Consider the following 20032-nt stretch of genomic DNA (forward strand, 5'->3'; position numbering starts at 1 on the left):
GTTTATTTATAACAAGACTACCCTGGCTCTTTATGAGACAGGGAGCTAAGCACACAACAAAACTCTTATAAAAATACTTCAAGTTGCACAATTTACACAAATGCCCGAGGGGCACGAAAAACCATATACTACAAAAGTGGAATGCGAATTACTAGCAGGTAAGTAACGATTCTCAGAGGCTTTAGAAACGCTAGGCCTACACTACTGAACACTCAGGTTAGGAGCAGGAGGCCTAGGGAAGCCACGTGCAGAGTGAGAACTCTCACGCGTAAGGCGGGAAAAAGTCTATGGAAGCTAGAATTCACAAAGTTACTGTTCTCGGGCGAACCCGACTAGCTGGGACGAAAATGGGAGTGGATCCGAACACTTGGAGTGTTGGACTATGCTGGGGCACCGGAGTGCTGGATTTACCTAGCCATGGGGCTGCGGCTGCATAGGGTTCAAGTTGCGTCGGAAACCCACGTTGACGGACCAGGAGCCTGAAGAAGAAGTTGCTGGCAGGCGGCCAGTGAAGAAAAGTTCGAAGAGATCCAAGCCTGGATCAGGGAAGAAGAAAACCTGAAAGCAGAGGGGACCAAGTTCTGAATCACTAGCCAGTGATTAAGTGGGCACCAGGATGGCACCGGGCGAAGTCACCGCAGTCAGGTGAGTGGGCGCTGCTGGGCTCTGCAGTCTCTCGGACCAGGAGGCGTTGTCGGCGACCAAGATGGAGGTGCGAGCTGTCCCACGAAGGTTCTTGCTGTCGACGCCGCTGGACCCAGGATTGGGGCAACAAGTCTTGGCAAATGCAAGGCCCACGCGGTGGACCTAAAATGGCGTCTTGAGTGGACCAGGAGGGTCCAGGGTGCTTCTCTGAAGAAGGGAAGCAAGGGCCAGTCTGGAGCAACCAGACCAGCAGTGTTTGTTGTCGTGGAGCGTCGTGAAGGGGCCACTAGCCAACGGGCAAGCGACCTGGACAACGCGGTGAGCAGCCGAGAGCAGAAGGGCCCCACGCAGATCTCGTGGATGCAAGGGGGCTGAACTTCGGTGCTGGAGCTGCTCAGGGTCGGGGCTTCTCTTACCCCAAAGCACTCGGTCGAGGGTCACTCGGTGGTCGTGCTGGACAAGCGTCGTGCAGTTCAGAAGATGGCCGGTCCCTCGAGGTCTCGTCGCACCCACGGATCACAGCTGGGCTGATGATGTAGGTTGAGGTCAGAGGTGCCAGGGAAGCCGGTTCTCGTCGTGCTGAAGCAGTCTTGATCCAAAGGAGAGACTGGCAACAAACCGCGAAGCTTGGTTGGTGCCTGCTGCTGCAGGGTGACTACTCCTTAGTCACAAGGGAGAAAATCTTGAGTAGAGTCTTCGGGTAGAAGGTCGGTTCAGGATTCAAAGATTGATCTGATTTGGAAGGGAGCAGTTCCTACCTTTATCCTGCAAAAAGGGGCTGGCACGCGACTAAGTCCTGCCCTATGGGTGGGGCTAGGAGGGGGGTGGTTACACCCCTCTCCTTTGGCGGGCTTTCCCCAGGCCAGGGGCTGGAGTGCCCCTGGAACTGGTTCCAGCCGGCCTATGCACAGTGAGCACCGGGGTGCCACTTGCAGTCACCTTCCTCTAAAGCCCTGCCTACCTAGAATACACAAAATCCTGTCTGGGACGGTGCTGGCACCGCCCCTGGCAGGAAACCCTTTGTCCTTGCCTCCTGAGCTGGGAGGACTCCCAGCAGCAGGGGGGCAGACTTGTGTCTCGGTGGCAGCATCCATTTTGTGGAGCTAAGGCTCTGTTGGACTTTAACCGGGGTTATAGGTTACATACACGTCGTGTCCCTCTAGAAGGGTGGAATGCTAACCCCGTCGCCAGAATTGGCGAGGGGTTAGTATTCCAATTCGTATGACACCTTACTTGACATGTTTTGATAAAGCGATACCAGAGTTGGCATATAACCGCGAGGATTATAATGCACTTAAGAGTATATGGTATGCGATATCATGGAAACGGCTAAGGGATGGATCCCGAAAGCCGCAGACAGGCTCAGCTCATGCCAGAGCACTATCTCACACGATTCCAAGCACTCTGCCTTCAGGATTGTCAAGGCCTGCCATAGGAGTGACTGATAGGAGATCTGTGTGCCCATTTAGGTTTAGATATAGGAATACTATATCTAAAGCAAAGGGTGATTACACCACCTTGCCCCAGCTGTCGTGCAGCCAGTTGTGTCAGATTTGGATGGCCAGCCAGGGGTGGCATAATACATGCTGCAGCCCCTGGTAGGCCCTGGGTACACCTATGCCCTGGGTACCTAAGGTACACTGTACAGGGACTGATAAGGTGACTCAGTATCCAATTAGATATGTACCTAAGGTACATGGAATCCATTTTACAGAGAGAGCAGTAGGCCTGGGGTCCTGAATAGCAGGGCCCCAGGTCAACTAAGTCAGAAAACCAGCAAAACACCAGGCAAAAAGTTGGGGGCAACCATAGTCAGGGATCTACCTTCCTACATAACCCCCCCCCCCCCCAAACGAAAGGAGATAAGGCTATCCTTGCCAGGTAAGCCTATATTGCCTGTGTGGCCATATAAGGAAGTACCAGCACTGGCATGGTTACCCCCTATCTCATGGTCCACTAAGCAATCCCTCACCCTAAGGGTATCTGAGGGTCTCCACCATAGGGAATCTCTACCTGTGGCGTGTTTTGGCAAAGGAAAAGGCTGGTGCTGAAATGGAGTACTGAAGTGAGGCTCCACTAATTTTGGGCTCAGCTTCCTCCAATCATTTTCCACCATAGAGGCCTTTCTTTCCAAGACTGAGTTGTTTTGGGCTCTCAGGGTCAACCTCTGGCTACCTACAGCTGGAGGTTGGGTCCCTCTGTTTGGCTTACTGGAGGGACAGGTCAGGTTTGGGGCCCTTAGGTCCCAGGTCTGGCTGTGCCCAACAGTGTCCATCTGTGGGATGTCCCTAACTAAATTTAAGGGGGATCCCTCAGGAGTTTGTTTTATTTTCACTTGGCTAGGACTGCTAGCTTCAGTGCCCTTAATCTGCTGATTGGGGGATTCTTTTGGACAGGGGGCCCTTTGGGGTCCAACACTGGCCTCCCTGACCTCTACAGCCCTGGGCTGACTGAGGCAGGGTAGAGAGGGGCAGGTTACCTGCTCCAGACTGGGTCCCACCTTGGAAGGGTCCACTGACATCAGGGGTTCTGCCAGGCTAGGCCTGACTACCTCTGTGGCAGTTTCTTCACAAGGGGTCAGATCAGTTCCCTGAGGAGGCTGACCCTTTCCAAAAGTCTGGTGGGAGGGAGATTTCTCTTCCTCCTCAATGCTCTCTGTCTGAGTGGAGTGATCCATAGTTTCAGGCTTCACAACACTGTCATCTGTCTGAGTTTGAGCTGTGGCCATCACAAACTCTCCCAACCTTTTCAGGAGGGGGCTCAGTTTTGGTGTGGGCTGTGACCATCACAGCCTTGACAACCTGTTCTGGGAAGGAAGTTGTCTGAGATGGGGCTGTGACTGGCACAGCCCTCCTGACCTGTTCAGGGAGGACATCTTGGACTGGGGCTGTGGCTATCACTGCCCCACTAACCTTACCATGGAAGTTTACCATTTTAGAATGGGTTTCTTGCTCTACTTCAGCCCAGGCTGAGAGCTCTAAATCATTCCCCAGTAGGCAATCTACAGGCAAGTTTGGTGACACTGCCACTCTCTTGTGGCCAGTGACACCTCCCCAGCTGAGATTGACCACTGCCATGGGATGATCTCTCTGTACTCCATCAATATTGGTCACCTGGTATGTGGCACCAGGTAAAAGTTGCCTTGAGGGGACTAGACTCTCAGTCACCATAGTGATGCTAGCCCCTGTATCTCTATAGGCCTCAACTTTTATACCATTGATGAGGGGCTCCTGTCTGTACTTACCCAAAGTGTTGGGACAAGTTGTGAAGTTGGCAAACCCCATGCCAGTCTCACAGACAAGAGTATCTAGTTTGGGGACCTGGTTAGGCCAGAGTCCCCAGGAACTCCCAAAGTAAATGCACCCAAATTCTTGGGGGCACTCCCACCACCTGGGGGATTACTACTAGTAGTAACAGGAGGTTTGGGAATGTTACTTGGGGGTATGTTCTCCTTATTGTTATTCTTTGGGCAACTGCTGTCAGTTTTCAAATGACCCACCTGTTTACAGGGATAACAATAAGGTTTCTTCTGGTTATTGGAAGGATTCTGGGACCCACCCCCCTCAGAGGATTTTTGGGGCCCTGATGTGGTTTGATCTGAAGATTTATTCCCACCCTTCTCTTGAGGCTTGGTTGATTCCTTTTTCTGGTCACCACCTTGGTTCTTAGGCCTAATCCTGGTTCTGACCCATTTGTCTGCCCTCTTACCCAATTCTTGTGGAGAGGTCAGATCAGAGTCTACCAGGTGCTGGTGTAATAACTGGTTCTGACAATTATTTAAGACTTGCTCTCTCATAAAGGGATTATACAATCCTGTGAAGTCAGTAACCTTGCTACCCAGTAGCCAGCCTTCCAAAGCCTTAGTGGCACAATCAACAAAGTCAGACCAGTCCTGAGACTGAGTTTTCTGGGTGTCTCTGAACAGCAACCTGTACTGCTCAGTGGTTAAGCCAAACCCATCAACCAGTGCATTTTTCAGGACCTGGTAATTGTTAGCATCCTCAACTCTAGTAGTGAGGAGCTTATCTCTACCTTTGCCATCAAAGGAGAGCCACAGTATAGCTGCCCACTGACTATGGGGAATGCACTGCACAGTGCAGGCCCTCTCCAAAGCAGCCATCCATTTCTGGATGTCATCCCCTTGTTTAAAGGGGGGCACTATTTTTGTCAGGTGTTTAGTATCTAAACCCTTCTCTTTTTCTCTTGGGAGATTGCTGCCACCAGTGGGAACTATCCCACTCATCTGCTGCTCTCTAGCAAAGGCAAGCTTTTCTTTGGCCAGGGCAAGTTCTTCCCTTTCAATCCTCAGAGCAGCCTGTCTCATTCTGGCTTCATGCTCTATTCTCTGGGGGGAAGTCAATCTCCTCTGTGGAGAGTTCCTTCTCCTCTGAGAAGAGGCATTAGAGTGCAGAGATCTATTGGAGTCCCTAGAAAGAGATCTATCTCTACTAACTCCAAGGTTAGGCTTACTTAGGGTCAGTACTGGGGGTCCCCCAGATCCTAGCCCAAGCAAGTCTATGTTGGCCCTAGTTAGCCTTCTGACTACCTCAAGACCTTTGTCTACCTCATCCCCAGAGAGTTCCTCAGGCTCCTCCTCCTCAACTGCATTTATAGTGTTGTGGAGGTCTGGATCCCCAGTGGTACCCTCTAAGGCTGGCATATTCCCATCTAGCTGAGAAATCTTTCTCGCATCATATGTCTCTAAGAGACCTATCAGAAAGGGAATGGTGGGGTTAGACCCCTGTTTCAGTTTCCTGGAGGTACACACTTGTCTCATCTCCTGGAAACTGAGAGCTGCATATCTTGAAGTGACCTGTGGAGGGTCACTAGCCACAAGGGGAGTCTCAGTGGACTCTCCATGGTTAGACATGCTTTTCTAGTGAGGTGTAAGTGGTGCACTTACCTACACTATATGTTTACCTACTGATCCCTTGCTAGAGTTGTAGTTTAGGGTGTGCTAGGCCCTAGGAGCTACAACAGCTGGTTCAGTAGAACTCAGAGTATTCTAAGCTTAGTTATATGTACCTTAGTACTTATGTGATCTTTCAAATGATATTCTTAGGATATGTGTGGTAAAACAACAGCAAGCTAAAATCCCAACCGCTGCCCACCAATTTGAGAAGTTGGCCTGATGTGCAGTGCTCACTATTCTAGTGATCACTATATATCAGTCCAAACGACCCTTATTGATGATTGGTTGTAAGTCAACCTTATAGACCAGCTATCCTAGTAGCATGGATACGAGCAGTCTAAGGCTAAGACTCTAGAGGGTGTGTTAAGCCAGCTGTTTTAGCATCACATTACCCCTTGAACACCAAGGGAAAGGACACCACACAAGTTGTTATGAAAATAAACAGTATATTTATTTATAACAAGACTACCCTGGCTCTTTATGAGACAGGGAGCTAAGCACACAACAAAACTCTTATAAAAATACTTCAAGTTGCACAATTTACACAAATGCCCGAGGGGCACGAAAAACCATATACTACAAAAGTGGAATGCGAATTACTAGCAGGTAAGTAACGATTCTCAGAGGCTTTAGAAACGCTAGGCCTACACTACTGAACACTCAGGTTAGGAGCAGGAGGCCTAGGGAAGCCACGTGCAGAGTGAGAACTCTCACGGGTAAGGCGGGAAAAAGTCTATGGAAGCTAGAATTCACAAAGTTACTGTTCTCGGGCGAACCGGACAAGCTGGGACGAAAACGGGAGTGGATCCGAACACTTGGAGTGTTGGACTATGCTGGGGCACCGGAGTGCTGGATTTACCTAGCCCAGGGGCTGCGGCTGCATAGGGTTCAAGTTGCGTCGGAAACCCACGTTGACGGACCAGGAGCCTGAAGAAGAAGTTGCTGGCAGGCGGCCAGTGAAGAAAAGTTCGAAGAGATCCAAGCCTGGATCAGGGAAGAAGAAAACCTGAAAGCAGAGGGGACCAAGTTCTGAATCACTAGCCAGTGATTAAGTGGGCACCAGGATGGCACCGGGCGAAGTCACCGCAGTCAGGTGAGTGGGCGCTGCTGGGCTCTGCAGTCTCTCGGACCAGGAGGCGTTGTCAGCGACCAAGATGGAGGTGCGAGCTGTCCCACGAAGGTTTTTGCTGTCGACGTCGCTGGACCCAGGATTGGGGCAACAAGTCTTGGCAAATGCAAGGCCCACGCGGTGGACCTAAAATGGCGTCTTGAGTGGACCAGGAGGGTCCAGGGTGCTTCTCTGAAGAAGGGAAGCAAGGGCCAGTCTGGAGCAACCAGACCAGCAGTGTTTGTTGTCGTGGAGCGTCGTGAAGGGGCCACTAGCCAACGGGCAAGCGACCTGGACAACGCGGTGAGCAGCCGAGAGCAGAAGGGCCCCACGCAGATCTCGTGGATGCAAGGGGGCTGAACTTCGGTGCTGGAGCTGCTCAGGGTCGGGGCTTCTCTTACCCCAAAGCACTCGGTCGAGGGTCACTCGGTGGTCGTGCTGGACAAGCGTCGTGCAGTTCAGAAGATGGCCGGTCCCTCGAGGTCTCGTCGCACCCACGGATCACAGCTGGGCTGATGATGTAGGTTGAGGTCAGAGGTGCCAGGGAAGCCGGTTCTCGTCGTGCTGAAGCAGTCTTGATCCGAAGGAGAGACTGGCAACAAACCGCGAAGCTTGGTTGGTGCCTGCTGCTGCAGGGTGACTACTCCTTATTCACAAGGGAGAAAATCTTGAGTAGAGTCTTGAGTTCTTCGGGTAGAAGGTCGGTTCAGGATTCAAAGATTGATCTGATTTGGAAGGGGGCCAGTTCCTACCTTTATCCTGCAAAAAGGGGCTGGCACGCGACTAAGTCCTGCCCTATGGGTGGGGCTAGGAGGGGGGTGGTTACACCCCTCTCCTTTGGCGGGCTTTCCCCAGGCCAGGGGCTGGAGTGCCCCTGGAACTGGTTCCAGCCGGCCTATGCACAGTGAGCACCGGGGTGCCACTTGCAGTCACCTTCCTCTAAAGCCCTGCCTACCTAGAATACACAAAATCCTGTCTGGGACGGTGCTGGCACCGCCCCTGGCAGGAAACCCTTTGTCCTTGCCTCCTGGGCTGGGAGGACTCCCAGCAGCAGGGGGGCAGACTTGTGTCTCGGTGGCAGCATCCATTTTGTGGAGCTAAGGCTCTGTTGGACTTTAACCGGGGTTATAGGTTACATACATGTCGTGTCCCTCTAGAAGGGTGGAATGCTAACCCCGTCGCCAGAATTGGCGAGGGGTTAGTATTCCAATTCGTATGACACCTTACTCGACATGTTTTGATAAAGCGATACCAGAGTTGGCATATAACCGCGAGGATTATAATGCACTTAAGAGTATATGGTATGCGATATCATGGAAACGGCTAAGGGATGGATCCCGAAAGCCGCAGACAGGCTCAGCTAATGCCAGAGCACTATCTCACACGATTCCAAGCACTCTGCCTTCAGGATTGTCAAGGCCTGCCATAGGAGTGACTGATAGGAGATCTGTGTGCCCATTTAGGTTTAGATATAGGAATACTATATCTAAAGCAAAGGGTGATTACACCACCTTGCCCCAGCTGTCGTGCAGCCAGTTGTGTCAGATTTGGATGGCCAGCCAGGGGTGGCATAATACATGCTGCAGCCCCTGGTAGGCCCTGGGTACACCTATGCCCTGGGTACCTAAGGTACACTGTACAGGGACTGATAAGGTGACTCAGTATCCAATTAGATATGTACCTAAGGTACATGGAATCCATTTTACAGAGAGAGCAGTAGGCCTGGGGTCCTGAATAGCAGGGCCCCAGGTCAACTAAGTCAGAAAACCAGCAAAACACCAGGCAAAAAGTTGGGGGCAACCATAGTCAGGGATCTACCTTCCTACAGCTATGAACAGGGCCATGTAGATGTTGACAAGCGTAGGACGTAGGGAGGAGTCCTGATGCACTCTGCAGCTGATCTCTGTGAATTCCGAGAGGAACAGAGATAGTCTGACTCTCTGTGCTCAGCCGGTGAGGAAGGAGCGGATCCAGCCCAGTGCTTTGTCATAGATGCTGACATCAAGGAATCTTGAGCCTAGGGTGCAGTGAGAGACGGTATTGAAGGCAGTCAAGAGGTCCAGGAGGATGAGGGCTGCAGTTTCGCCTCAGTCGAGTAGAGCAAGCGTTGTATGTGGTGGTGAGGAGGGTGGTCTCGGTTATGTGGTTGCTTCGGAGACCGGATTGGAAGGGGTCCAGGATGTAGTTTTGATGTAGCAAAGACTCGTAGAAAAGAGACTTGCTCTGAAGCAATCCGCTCGTTTAACTCACTAACAGGTTATTAAAATTGTTTTGTGTAAAACTAATGTGCACCACACGAATAAGTGAGTTAGTGAAGCTTGTTTATATGTTTACTAACGATAATAACATGAATGAAGGACTAAAACGGCTTTAAACAGGAAATCTTTATTGCGCATTCGTCAACTGCATCTATGCAGTATGACCTGACGAGCTATCACATGGAGGGAAATTCTTGTGCATGAGCAGAAGACACTAAAATGGAGTCTTAAAGACTCGCGTGCATGGCATCTGCTTCTTCGAACTAAATTGAGTGGTTTTTACTAAGGCTAATGAGGGATAGGTCTAATAAATAAATTGGGATAGAGTAGAGATGGGTGGTATACAGTGAAACCATTTATTTTTTAAAGTAACCTCTGTCTTTCTGACTTTATCACTAGTGTGTATTTAGGCCTCTCATGTATAACTGAAGTAAGCTGAGTAAAGAAAGACTGTGCATGTCCACTATAAAAATAACCCGAAATGATGAATAGCTGTTGAATGAAAGCCAAGGTCGCAAAAGTATTCTACTCTGGGAACGGATGGTGAAAAATTTAACAAAATGGACATACATTCAGACTATTAACAAAAATGTTGCAAATAAAATGTGAATGCGTGTGTGAAATAAAAGTTCGAATAAAAATTAAGGGAATGGGTTTGTCAACAATGGACAAACTGATTTAGATGACATGTAAGCATGGTGTGATGATCTTCCCCGATATTGAAAGTTTAGTGGGTGGAACATGAAGAATGAAAGGTATAATAGAGATAGCCTTAGTTCGTTAGTTAGCAAGATTCTGGTATGCTGTTGTTGTTGCGGGAGATGCTGCAGGGACAGATGCTATGAGGTGCTGATGAAGAATCGAATGCAGAACCTGAAGCAGAACTTTCTATCCTAAAAGATTGAGTTAGATATGAAGATCGCAGAAGAATCTCGAGGAGGAAGAGAGTGTCAGAGAGGAGTGCGCCCCAACCGTCGGTATTTAGAGAGGTCAACTATCCTGTCCTGAATCCTGTCCTGAAGTCTTTGTCGCCTGATCCATCCCGGGGGACCCTTACCATCCCTTTAGCAAGGTGGTTGGTCTTCACACCGTTCTCGGTAATTATATTTTCACACTATTTGCAGATGTTCTATTCTCTCTGTTCTCTCTCTTTCTGAACATTGATCATTGCATGAATCCAAAGTATGTGTTTGATGATTAATTAATTGCATTTTCTTTCCTAAGAATGATGGTGACTGCACTGTGTATTTGAGATGGTTCACATGCGTTTGAAATTTAGATAAAGATGTAAAACTTTCCATAGTCTGTGGTTATTTACATTGAAAGAGAAAAGTTAGCATATGTCATTTTCACCATCAACTAGTTCACCTAATGGTCCATCGACCAGAGGAAATAACTTTTTGATCAGTGAAAGGTTAGTTAGGAATATTAAATAACTAATCTTGAAAACTGTGGAAAATTATTAAACTTTCCCTCAAGCGGTTTACTCGACTGTGTGTGTTTATGGGCCCATGTGAGTATATGGTAGTGGAGCATCTGTTTTGGTACACCGCTGGATCAGTTTGCTTCCGTGAACTCAGAGAGTCAGGCATTGATGGCCTTCTCGATGACCTTGGCTGGGAAGGGGAGAAAAGAGATGGGTCTGATGTTCTTGAGGTCCGTCGGGTCGGCAAAGGGTTCTACAGCAAAGTGTTGATCTGTGCTTGTTTCCAGTCTTCCGGGAAGGTGGCAGAGTTGATGGAGCAGTTGATGATGTGGCAGAGTTTGGCGGCAATGGTGGTGCCTGCACTGTTGAAGATGTGATGGGGGCAGGGGTCCGAGGATGCTCCGGAGTGGATGTTCTTCATGATCTTGAGGGTGTCATCCATTATGAGGGAGTTCCAGCTGAGGAGGGTCCGTTGGGGTCTGGCGTCTCAGGGTGAGTTGGTTGCGGAGTGGTGGATGGGTCTTGGTTATCGAGGCTGTCAAAGCTGTCATATATCTCCTTGATCTTGCGGTGGAAGTAGTTGCAGAGGTTGTTTCAGAGTCCTTGGGAGGGAGTGGATGTCTGCTGTCTCTGTTCTGGGTCAGGTGAATTATTTGACTGTGGTAGCAGGTACCTTGCTGTTGAGTGTTTTAGCATTGATCTTTAGTTCAGAATAATTTTATTGAAGTTTCAAAAGAGAGTGACATAAAGAGACACTACAAAAAAGAAGCATTATATAGCAATAAAATCCAATCAATTGAACAATATAAAATATGAAGAGGTAATAATGGACCAATAAATCAGCATAATAGAACAATCAATCAGAGTGAAAGAAAAATAAGAGCAGGGGAGAAAGGAGGAAGGGAAGCGATGGAGAGGGAGGGTACATATTATATCATATGACTGAAAAAGTAGAGTTACTATAAACATATAGTAACTCCATATGCGAGAGAAGGATAGGAGAAAATGAAAAGAAAGAAAAAGGAACAAACAAGAAACATAAATAGAAACATGGAAACGCACACCCGTTCCGCAAGCATGGCCAGAAACCGTTGGAGCCCATGAACATAAGATTATGCATGTATGTGTCAAGGAAAGTCAAATGAAAAAGACTCAAGTATTAGGGTCATGAGTATCCATGGATGGTGAGGCTTGTTGTTCAAGAAATTGCCTTAAATCTTCAGGACGGTAAAAAGATTTGGAAAAATTGTCTTTCCAGATGCGCATTGTCGAAGGATCAAAGAGACCATATTTAAATCCAAGGCTTCTCAGCTGTGGGCGAAAAGCAGAGAATTCTTTGCGGATAGCAACCGTTTCTTTAGCAAAGTCCTGATGAATAAAAATTTTGTGACCATTCACTAAAAGTGAAGGAATTTCTCTCGCAGCCTTCCTGATTAACACCAGATGATGATGACGGAGAACTTTGAATATCATTTGCCTGGGTTTGGTAAGTCGAGGATTACGATGTGAGGGGACTCTATGGGCTTTATCCACCTCAAATGTTTCTGGAAACTTGATATTCAGAAGACCAGGAAGTAAAGATTCCAAATATAAGCGACAGTCAGACCCCTCAACTTCTTCAGGTAAATTAAAAATACGAAGGTTGTATTGCCTATTGCGATTTTCCATGTCTAACAGTTGCGCATGCATAGGAGGTATTTTAGCCACTAGAGGCGTGAAAGCGTCAAGTTTATTTTTGTTATCCTGAATTTTGATAGAATTATCAGACACTTTCATCGATATAGAAGCCATCTCTTTATGAATATGTTTAACTTCTGAGGCAATAGTGTCAGTATTCAGACGCAATGCTTGAAGTTGCTCCAAAATTAACGTAAGGGAAGGCTCAGATGACTCCACCACTTTAGATTTATTTGGGGGAGGAGAAACTAGCTGCTTTCGTTTATTAGTAGCTGGATTTTTCGTTTCCATTTTGAGGTGATAAAATTCACAACTAGGCGTGAATAATACACAAAATGCGAAAAATAGCACCAAAATGCAAGAGAAATGAGGTAACTATAGAGAAAACCAGCAAAAATCTCTTCAAAACTAGTGGTGCAGCAGCTAAATTGGACTGTGGGAGTGGCTAGGCCCAAGCCAGGCCTTTTCCTGAAGAACACTCCGCCCCTAAAGCACTCAAAGCTGGCTGTACCTGAAGGGGAGGCTGGGAGCAGGAACCATGGAGCCAAAAAGGATACTTCCGCCTGTAGAAATCGCTCAGAAATCACCTCCGAGGTAAGAATCAGGAAGAGCAGGCAAGCGCTGACATTCGCGCCGAGATGTTGACACACAATTCGTCGTTTAATAGAAAAACGGGCTGTTTCAGTCACGGAGCTCCGGTGGCGGCGGCCATCTTGGCTGACGCGCTCGTGCGTCTCCCTTAGCATTGATCTTTAATTGTTACTAATGTTCCGAAGAAGTGGTGGTGTAAGGTGACAGTGGTCTTGAAGACTGAGTGGTCTTCTGATGTCTTGCTGCTCCTCCATCTCTTCTAGAGTTGTCTATAGGTGCGTCTGGACTCATGAAGGGTGGGAGAGAACCAGCTGGCTTTCCTGGAGTGTTGATTGCTTGAGGCTTTCTTCAGGGGGAAGCCAAAGTGTCAGTGCAGTCAAAGACCCATATGTAGCATTTGTGTTTTGTGCTGTTGGCATCTGTGAATGTCAGTGGAGGAGTTTTTCTGAGAGTGAGCTGCTTTTCAGTGACCTTGTTCCAGCTTTTGCAAGGGTAGCGGTGGGTGTGGTGGTGTACGGTTGGTTTGGTGAAGGAGTGAGGACGAAGCGGCGATAGGTCCACTGGAGCTCAGTGGTGTGGCTGAAGGTCATGTGGTTACTAGCGGAGAAGATGGGGTCAAGCGTGTGTCCTGCTGAGTGGGTTGGGGAGGTGACCAGTTGTTTGAGTCCAAGGGTGGCGAGGTTCTCCAGCAGGATTGAGGTGTTTTGTCATTGGAGTTGTCCAGAAGAAAGTTGAGGTTTCTGAGGAGGAGGTAGTCTGTGGAGGCTAGAGCTTGGGGTGCAAGGAAGTTGATGATGAAATCGCTGAAGGGTGGCTAGGGTCCGGGGGGGTTTAGATGAGGGTGCTGCAGAGGGTGATATTCGTGTTGGTTTGGACCTGGAAGGGGAGGTGCTCCATGAAGGCTAATGGGTCGTCCACGTGGGTGGTGATGCTGAGGGTGCTTTTGTGTACGATGGCGTGCCTTCCACCTGTTTGTTGGCACAGTCCTTGTGGATGATCTTGTAGCCATCCGGGATGGCGATGGAGATGTCCGGGGCGGAGGTGGAGATCATCCAGGTTTCCATGAGGAAGGCGATGTTGGGGTCGATGCAGTTGATAAGGTCCAAGATCTCCACAGCGTATGTTTAATGTCAGGATCACGTCTTCCCTCGATGCTGTGGCACCTCTAAAATCATCCAGGTCTCAGGGAGATTCACTGTTTCCTTGTTACCCAGGCCAGCCAAGGAAATGGTGGCTTGTGCTCTTATCTTGTCATGCATTGATTATGCCAATGCTCTATGCATTGGCATACCTGGCCACCTTCTAAAAAACTGCAAACAATACAGAATGCAGCAGCCAGGCTTCATCTAGGAATTCCAGGAAGATCAAGCCTGAAACAGCATCTGCAAGACCTCCACTGGCTCTCTGTGGCTCATTGAGTTCAGTTCTAACCCATTACTCTGGATACCAGAGCCCTGTATGGATTAGGGCCAACGTATCTTAGAAGGTGTTTTGCCTTCTATGTCCCTCTCAGAACTCTGCGTTCTGTCGTGCAGCAATTGGCAGTGGTCCCTCGCTTCGGCAGGACTCTGGTTGGAAGCAGGGTCTTTTCAATACATATTGCCCAATGTTGAAACCATATACAAATTATATTAAAAGAAGAAGTAAATACCTACAGATTCTGGAACTTGCTCAAAACCTGACTGTTTTGGAATGTGCTTTCTTTTTGTATGTCACCCAAATCAAAATCAAATCAAAATTCCTTTATTCGACTGTGTGCAATACAGTCATAAAAGTACCATACAAATACACATATATATATACAACTCAAATATTTAAAAAGACAGTTCATCAGAAGCAAGAGATCACAAAATAGGATATAAGTTCTCGGACAAATGTAGGTATACTGTTAATCAGAAACATATTTACAGGGGTAGGAAAATTCAAATAGGGATTAGCCTTCCATGCTTTTTCTGAATTTTAGGGCTGTCTTTAAAAAATTACATGTGAACAAAGTGCTTTCACAGTGCAGCATTTGAAGATAAAGTAGTGCTGGTCTTATTTGCACAAAGTTCATTTTTTTAAGAAGAGGTTTTAAAAACATTTTCCGTGGTGTCATATAATAGGAGCATACAAATAAAAAGTGTGCCAAATCTTGCGGAGACTTGTTGTCGCAGCCGCAAGTTGGCAACATTTGTCCCCTATGGGCTCCACTGGGCACAGCTAGCATCAGATGAAATAAGTCAAATCGAAATCTGGTCAACAGGAAGCGCTCATATCTGGAAATGGGCCAGGATAGGTATGGTTCAATTTGCATTCAAGATTTAGTTAAAACATGTCTCATCACACTATCCTTCTTCAATTCAAACTCTTCCCTGGCGAGCTGTCGGGACAACAGGAAAGTGTCCTTTACAAATGTTATGTCGTACTTGGATACTTGCTGTGGTGTCAGAAAAAAATCCGACCTACCCAGATCTTGAAGACAGTTTCTGATATATTTTAACCAGGGTATCTTGAGTTTCCCTTCCCAGTTAAGTGCTTCGAGGAGGATGTTTTGGGTAAATGGAATTTCATCGTTCAGCCAGCAATTAAGCCAACACAGCAGGGGTTTTACAGCGATCTTGTCCCCTAGGTGTGGCATGCCCAGTTCCTCATGGATGGAAAAATTAGCTGTGCTCTTTGGAAGACACAAAACTTGTTTTAAGAAGTTATTTTCAGTGGTTACAAGGTCGCCCACTGGGACAAAGCCCCAAAGTTCACTCCCATAACTGGCGACAGCGATGCTTTTAGCTTGGTATAATTTCATCGTAGCAACCACTGGTGTGTTTCCCATTTTGCGCGCAAAATCAATTATTGCAGCATTGGTCCTTATTATTTCTCCTTTATTTTTCCTTACTGCGGGACCCCATGTGAGTTTGTGGTCAAACAATACACCAAGATATGAAAAAGTTTTTGTTATGGGTATTTTTTCCCCGTTGACAAAGAAGGGGTAGGATTTTTTTGAGCCAGATCCTACCTTCATAACAAATGACTTGGTGTTGTTGATACACAGGCCCCGTGAATTCATAAATTGGAAGAAAGAGTCAAGTAGTGTTTGAAGGCCAAGTGCAGTTCTGGAGGACGGCATCGTCTGCATAGAGCAGAACGGGTACGCCCTTTTTCCCTATGTATGGGTAATCAGTATTTGTTTTTAAAAGATGCTCCTCAAGACCGTTTACGTATAAATTAAAAAGAAATGGCGCTAAAATACAGCCCTGCCTGACCCCCCGATTTATTTTGAAGTCTCTGGTTACTTTCAAGTCTTTAGTATAGCGAACATTCGCTCGTGTATCACTGTGGAGGTCAGCTAAGAAATTGATTACATTTTTTTCCACTCCCATTTTTAACAAGACATCCCAGAGTTTTCTTCTATCAACGCAATCAAAGGCCGATGAAAGGTCCATAAAGGCCATGTTTAGGGTTCCATTTCTAGCCAGGGTGTACTTGCCACTAATTAGATATAGATTCAGGCATTGAGTTATTGTTGAGTGCCCTGGTCTAAAGCCGTATTGAACGGGTGACATTACATTGTTGTTTTTGGCCCATGTGGTCAGCCTGTTTAAAATGATCCCTCCCACTACTTTGGCGACTGAATTTATCAAAGAGATTGGGCTGTAACATGCTGCGTTGCTTCTGTCACCCTTCTTGTAAACGGGTACAATAGTTGAGGTCCCCCAGGACTTTGGAGCCCCAATTACAGCTCCAGCATTGACAACCGCCGTGAGGATTGGGGCCCAGAATGGAATATTTGATTTAAATAGATCTGACGGAAGGCCATCTGGGCCCGGGGCCTTGTTACTGGTTAGACAACGGATCCCCTTTTCAACTTCTTTAACTGTGAAAAGCAGAGGTGCTTCTTCAGGAAGTTTGGTTACTTGTGTCATCTGTGGATCGTCACTCCTGAATATTATACTAAAATGAGAGATCCATTCATTCGTTATGTTATGTTATGTTATGTTAGTGCTATTTGTATTGCGCACGGCTGCTCCAGCGAAGGAGCGTCCCGGCGCATTGACAAGGTGGCGAACACAACACAACGGGAAACAGAAAGTATTATTAAAAAAGGGGGAAGAAAATTTTAACATAACTGGGAGAAGAGAAGAGTTTTAGTGGCCTTACGGAAAGAAAGCAAGTCGCCAAGAGTCCGGAGTTTCAAGGGGAGAGCGTTCCAGAGCGCAGCTGCCCGCACCCTAAAAGAGCGGCCCCCCGCCCGACTGAGTTTGAACCGAGGGGCTACCGCTAGTTCTTGGTCCAGCGAGTGCAGAGTGCGGCCCGGGATATAAGGGCCCAACAGTTGGCGCAATAAGGGAGGCGATAGGCCCTTCAGAATCTTAAAAGATAAGCACAGCACCTTAAAGTGGATCCGCTGCCTGACGGGTAACCAGTGCAGAGCTCGCAAGGTTGGACCGGCCGAGCAAAACCTAGGAAGACCTACGATTGCTCTGGCCGCTGCGTTCTGCACTCTTTGAAGTCGGGTCAGCTCGGCCTGGTTTAACCCAATAAAAAGGGAGCTGGCATAGTCCAGCCGAGCCAGAACCGTTGCTTGTACCACAAGTTGACGAGTTGCGGCATCGAAGTACTTAAGGGCAGGTCTCAAGTTGCGCAAGATGCCGAAGCAGCACGCCGCCGTCCTTTTGGTGTGGCCAACAAAAATGAGGGAAGGGTCCAGCCAGACCCCCAGACCCCCAGATTTTTAACCTCAGGAGGCCACCAGGTGTCTCCCCATAGGTCCGTCCGCTTCCCAAAGACCATCACCTCCGTTTTTTTGGCGTTTAGTTGGAGACAGTTGGACGTCATCCAACCCGCTACCGCCCGAAGTCCTTCTCTGAATCTTGGGGCATCCACCCCGAAGTCCCCGCTGATCGTGACCGCTAGCTGGGTGTCGTCTGCGTACGACACTATGGTCATACCACAGAGCTTCACAACCTCAGCCAGCGGCCTCACGTAGATGTTAAACAACGTGGGACTCAGCGAGGAACCCTGCGGGACCCCAAGAGACAGAGGATGACACTTGGACTGATAGGGCGGGGACGCCACACAGAAGGAACGATCCTTGAGAAACGAACGAAACCACTGGTGTGCAGTTCCGGTCACCCCTATCTCCTCAAGCCGCTGCAGGAGAATTTCATGGGAGACCGTGTCAAAGGCGGCGCTTAGATCTAACAAAACAAGCGCCGCCGTTTGACCTGCATCCAGAACTGCCCACAGGTGCTCGACCATAAATAACAATGCTGTCTCCGTACTGTGGCCAGCCCGAAAACCATTCTGGGTATTGTCCAGAATGTTGGCACGCGACAGATGATCAGTGAGGGCGGTGTTAACATGCACCTCCGCGAGTTTGGCTGGCCACGGGAGAAGCGAAATCGGGCGGTAGTTCTCCGATTTTGTGGGGTCGAGAGATGGTTTTTTCAAAATGGGCATTACTACTGCATGCTTCCATTTCAAAGGCACCTGGCCAGATGATAGCGACAAGTTGATTAAGTCGCAGACCGGGCGAGCAAAAGTCTGGTCTCTGAACATAGGTGGCTTGAGCGGGTCCGTTGGCGACCCAGACTTGACTCGAAGAGCCAAGGTCGTGTAAGACTCCAAAGTGAGACAGGGGAGAGAGTCTAACACCACCTGATCCGGCAGGATGGGTGGCCCCGTGCTGGTATGTGCAGTAGTGGGAAAGGCCCTGTAGATGGTCTGGACCTTCTCCAGGAAGAAAGCCGCCAGCTCTTCACAATGGGTATTGGAGCCGATGGAATTACCGGCAGGCTTCCTTGCCACAAGGTCCTTAAGAGCCTTAAAGATGGTTTTAACCGGGTTCCCACTACTTCGAAACTCCAGAGCGTAGTATGCTGCCCGAGCTCTACAAACCGCACGGTGGTAAGACTTGACAGCAGCCGTATACACGTTTTTTTTGCTGCTGTCATACCTCTTCCTCCAGTCTCTCTCTGCACGTCTGCAAACACTTTTTAGGGCCCTCAGATTGCCATCATACCAGGGGCTAGGGGCGCGGAGTATTCTCGGGTATAATAGTTCCAAGGCTGGCAGCGTTAGGATCGTCAAACATCGGCTTGTTGATTATACCCCAGAAGTTGGAACTATTGCCCAGGGTTGATGGGTCAAGCAAATACTCTCAGATGTTCGCTTTTATGTCCCTTTTACGGGATGCCAAGGCTGATTTATATTCTGCTCGCAGGATTTTGATATGTGCAGGGTCCCTTGGCTTATTCTTGAGAGCCGTTTTCAGACTTCGACTAGCTGCTGAACAGGCATGATCGAACCATCTCGGCTGTTGGCTGTTGGGGAGAGGTGTGGCGCCGCGGCCAGGGCGACTGACGCTGGAATCTGGGGTTCACGGTTCGATCCCCGGCTCCGGCGGCAGGTTAGCCCAGCACCATGTGACTCTGGGCAATAGCTTGCTTAATCTTCCCGACGGCCCCCAGTGCCTAGAGACCCTTTCGGGTGATTGTGCGCTTTACAAATGTGGATTATTATTGGTCAATTGGGCCTTTTGATGGAACAGAAAGCAATTGATCAATTCTTTGAGTTAGCACAGTAAAAGCAGATAGAATAGATTCAGGAGGTGTAGAGTCAGAGGCACAAAGATAGAGTTCCTGTTCACAGCTCGTTTTAAAAGATTCATGCAAAGTATCACTGTTTATCATGGTCCATTTCAAACGGCGGTTTCTACTGGTCAGTTTTAAAACACCCGGGTCCTTTTTGTTTTTCCGTAGTTGAAAAGGACCCTTTTCTAATTCCACTGAGATTGGATTGTGGTAGCTGAAAATGCTTTCATGTGTATTGAAATTTAACGCTGAAATTGCCAGATCAACAGAGAGAAGTATATGGTCTATGAAAGAGCCATGCTCTGAGCCTTTGTAAGTTGGTGTTTCAAAAACGAAGGAGTCCTCATTCAGAGACATTGCAACCCTCAAGTTCAGACCATCTATTAAGTTGTTCAAGTTTGTTCCTCGCGGGCAATGCGCAAAATGAATTCCTGACCTGTATCCGCATCCCAGGGAATCCAAGGTTGTCGTGGTCGGGTTTCCACAAATGTGTGCATTAAAGTCACCAACAATTATTTTGTTACGTGGTAATTTAGCCAAGTTATCTCATAGATAGATTTGGAGCTTGATGATGTTACATTCTCCTGCTGGCATTACAGAGTTGTAAAAGTTAACCAAAGTTAGTGCTGTTTTACCCTTCCCGATCACCATGATCTGGATGTTCCTATTGTCCATCTGCTTGTTTTCTATCTGGGAGATAAGAGAGAGGCTAATGAATGTTGCGAGGCCCCCTTTTGGCCTTCCACTGGGCGATGGAGATGCTGGGACAAAGAAACTTTGGAACCCCTCAATGAAAACATTGTTATCTGTGAGCCAAGTTTCCTGGAAGCACAATATGGAATA

The sequence above is a fragment of the Lissotriton helveticus genome, chromosome 3_2 (assembly GCF_964261635.1).
Source record: "Lissotriton helveticus chromosome 3_2, aLisHel1.1, whole genome shotgun sequence".
Taxonomy (NCBI): domain Eukaryota; kingdom Metazoa; phylum Chordata; class Amphibia; order Caudata; family Salamandridae; genus Lissotriton; species Lissotriton helveticus.